The sequence below is a fragment of the Pteropus vampyrus genome, unplaced genomic scaffold (assembly GCF_000151845.1).
Source record: "Pteropus vampyrus isolate Shadow unplaced genomic scaffold, Pvam_2.0 Scaffold120, whole genome shotgun sequence".
NCBI classification, from domain to species: Eukaryota; Metazoa; Chordata; class Mammalia; order Chiroptera; family Pteropodidae; genus Pteropus; species Pteropus vampyrus.
The window spans coordinates 4,943,004-4,946,972 of record NW_011888901.1 but is presented as its reverse complement, the minus strand read 5'-3'; the positions used below and the strand labels follow the sequence as shown (position 1 = coordinate 4,946,972).

At 51.8% G+C, this 3,969-nt stretch overlaps 1 pseudogene; it reads right to left on the bottom strand.

The window, feature by feature from the left end:
- Positions 1–3,071: 3,071 nt before the first annotated feature.
- LOC111743747 lies at positions 3,072–3,187 on the bottom strand (annotated as a pseudogene).
- Between the last annotated feature and the right edge of the window lie 782 nt (positions 3,188–3,969).

Below are 3,969 nucleotides of genomic sequence, written 5' to 3'. Positions count from 1 at the left end.
CCAAGGCCCCTTCTGAAACCTAGCAAGACACCCTTTCTGACAGCCTAGGGCCAAACCCTGCTCATCTTTGTCCTATCTTCCCCTCCCCCCTTCTCCAAGCAAACATGATTTCATTCAGCCCCAAACGTGTGAGAAGCTTGGGCTGATGCATAATTCATGATGCTGATTTGCATTCCCTCTGCCAGGCCTCCAGCCTCCTCCCCCACCACCCCCAGCCCAGCCCAGCCGCTCCTCCCAGATCTAGCATCTGCGTTCCCAGTGACATTTTTCTAGCAGCAGTGGTCCTGGAAGCACTGTCCCAGGGCTGGAAATGCTTTTTGATTTGCAAGGGAGGTCCTTCCCCTGTGGGAAAGGGATTCAGGGGCCTGTCACTGGGGACTGTGAGTCAGGCCTCCTTCTGAAACCTCTGTTGTCCTGGTACTTGCTGCCCATCAGGTAGGGCAGGAGGAAAGTGTGAACACAGCATTTAAAAGCAAGCCCGTGTACAAGTTTCTGTCATCTCTCCCTGCAGAAGGCACACACACTCCATTCTGACCCAAACCCAGGGTACTCGAGTCATGTTTGCTGACCCCCAGTCAGAGCTTGTCCTCAGATAAGGTGATAGGTCTGGTTGGGTCCAACTCCATGCTCCCTCTTTGGCCAGGACCTATGGCTACCAAGCCTCTGTAGACAATGTGACCGAGGCCTGACCCTGTGGCCTCCACTGGCCTGTGCCCTCCTGACCCCAGCCTTTCCTGGGTCTGGGGCCCAGGTTGGACCAGGACAGAAACTGGGGCTGCCTGGTGGGAGACACAGACAGGCCTGATATAGAGACCTGTGAGGACAGTCTCCTCCATCCAGGCAGCCTGGCAACCTCCAGAAATGAGGCCCAAGGCCCTAGATGGGGCCCCCAGAATGGACAGACATCAAGATGGCAGCATCCTCTGGGATGGCGAGGAAGCCTATGAGGACATACACAGGCTTGGTTACCTCAAACGAGTGTCCTGGTATGGCTGGTATGAGGATGGCCAGATTGCCCAGTGCAGGGGAGGGGTCTCTGAGGGGGAGGGTATTGTCAACCTGATTTCTTTATCCCTGTCATGGCACACGGTAGGCACTCAGTCTTAAAACTCACCACCATGATGAGTGTCTATTATGTGCAAGGCATCCTACAGGGCTGACCCGTTTCGCACATAAAAAAGACCAGTTCAGGGAGGTGGTATAGTCAATCCAAAGTCGAGCAACTGGGAGATAACAGCCTGGACTCGAACCCAAGCCAGTGGGAAGTCCACACTCCTGTCCGTCTCTATGCCTCAAGAAAAGGGAGATGGGATGAAGTCACATTCCTAGCGAAGGAGAATCCCTCCCACCAGCCCCAAGCCAAGGCCGTGCCCCTGTCCAGATGCAGTTGCTTGGCAGGAAGTGGGAGAAGGAAGAGATAGTTCACTCAATGCCTCAGAGGGCCTTATCGGCCTATAGACATGACGAAATCAGCTCAAGGCCCCTCACCCCTCACCTCGGCCCTGCCCTCCTGGGGCCCCTCTGTTGTGTCTTCCAGAGGCCAGTAGACTCAACTGGCCATGTTGCCATCTTCTGGCCAGCACTGAGGGAGGCCTGCCTGAGCTCACTCACAGGCACCCCCAGCCCTGGAAAGCCAGCTTCTGCTTACCGGCTTCCTGGCCTACCCACAGAGTTACAAAAGGTGAGAAGGAGCTCACCCAAGAGGCTCTAGAACCCAGTGCCCCTTCTAGAGACAGCTCTGGAGAATCCAAGGGAAAACCCTTCTGACTCCCAAGGGTCTACAGGCCAACCATGTGATGCAGGCTGGCTCTGCACTAGGCTCATTTAAAGTCAAGTTCTAATTATGCTCATTTTTCAAATAGAGAAACTAATGTAGAAAGATTAAGTTTCATGCCTGGGAGTTTTGCCAGTTCTTGGTGATTAAAGCTAGGAGTGCTGGGGTTGGGGTCAGCAAGATACACAGGTAGGGCCTGAAGACCAACTGGTCCACGTGCCAGATAGTTCACAAGCAGCTTGACTTAGCATCACCACAGCCCACCGTGCCTTGCTGGGGGACCTGGGCTCAGCCCTTTTATACAGATAAGAACACAGAGCTCAGAGGGGTTTAGCAACCTGCCAAAGGCTGCACAGTGAGACCAGCAGCATGAAGGTCAAGCCCAGTCTCAAGCTTCAGGGCCTGCACCCTCCACCACACCCCACTGCTTCACCAGGTCAAAAATGCTCGTTTCACCCAACTTGTGAGGAAATAGACCCTGGTCCACAGGACTTCCTTCCCTTGATGTTAATGGGTAAACTGAAGCATAAACCAATGACCTCTCTTTACAAGTTCCAAGAAAAAAGGGAGCCCCCAGCACGTGTTGTGAATCTCCTGACTACCAGTTGTTCCCTTTATTATCTCATGGAACCGTCACAACCATTTCATGTGGTGGGTGCTAGTGTCTCCTCTCTACAGATGGGAATACTTAGTCCAATGAAGTGTTTTGCCCTTGGTTACGATGCTAGGTGAATGGTAGACCTGGACAACCAGGCCCTGGCTAGCTCATAGCTCATAACATTGGCCATGTTATCACAGTCCACTGAGCCTCAGGGAGGCCTGGCAGTTCATACAGGGGTCCTGGAGCCCAAAACCTGGGTGCAAATCCTGGTTCTGCCAATGCCAGCTGTGTCACTTGGCCAAGTTCTAGTTTGCCCATCTATGAAATAGGGTAGTGGCCACGGCTACCTCACGGGCTGTGTAAGGAGCCCAGGATGGAACAGCACACAGAAAATAATACATGCCAGTTACTGCTGCTACTATTCCTATTACTGGTAACAAAGATTGAGTGGAATTTTAAACATCTGAAAACTTATAGCCCAGTGTTTCTCAAACTTTAGAGTATCAGCATCACCTGGAGGACTGCCCCCAGCCCGCCAGTCCCTGATTCAGCAGATCTGGGGTGGGGCCCAAGGGTCTGCATTTGTAAAACTTCTCAGATACAACTGAGGCTGCTGGTCTGGGTTCAACACACCGAGGACACGGTGTAGAGCTTGAAATTTTATTTTATTTTATTTTTATTATTTATTATTATTTATGCCTACAGCACCCAGTCTTCCTATGTGGTCTCCCATCCAAGTACTAACCAGGCCCGACCCTGCTTAGCTTCCGAGATCAGACATCGGGCTTGTTCATGGTGGCATGCCCATAGACCATGGACCGTGGCTCCACTGGGGCGGGAACCCAGGACCTTCTGCATGTAAAGCAGATGTGCTAATCGCTACACTATGGAACAGTGTCGTAGAGCTTGAAATTTTAAAAATTCACAATAAGCCCCATTGGCAGGAGTGAGAAACTGGCTGCTGGGCTCTGGGGAGACAGCTTTGGGTAGATTGCTGCAGGCCAGAAGCAGAAAGGCACAATTAAGTCCATAATTGTGCTTTAATTGTTAAGCGTTTACCAGCCTTATCTCTTCAGACTATAATTGTCCCCTGTCCCCAGATGTCAACTGGAGTGGTGTCAGGTTCTTTTGGGCCAGAACCTTGGGTGTGGGTTACTGGTTAGGTCTCTTCCATCTCCCCTCCCAAGGCACAGCCAGACACACGGGTAGCCAATCAAATGTAGCTGTTTCTCTAATAAAACACCTACCTCTGCCAGCTGCTTCCCACAGTATCCACTGAAGTCCCCCATCAATTGGGAGTAGATGCATCCATCTCCATGATATAGAGGAGGCATCAAGGCTCAGAGAGGCCAAACAACTCATCCAAGATTACACAGCAAAAAAAAAAGACCAGCCTAGTCACAACCCCATAGCACTTCCCCAGCAGCTCCCTGGTCATCATTGGGATGTCAGCTCAAATACACATCTTGGGGCCTCCTGGACCAAGTCTGAGGCCCCGTGAATAAGCTTCCTTCCTCCTTCATGGCACTGCCCACGGCTGCAATTAAAATCACTCTGTCTCTACATGATGGTCATGTTTGTCTCTCCCCTTGGA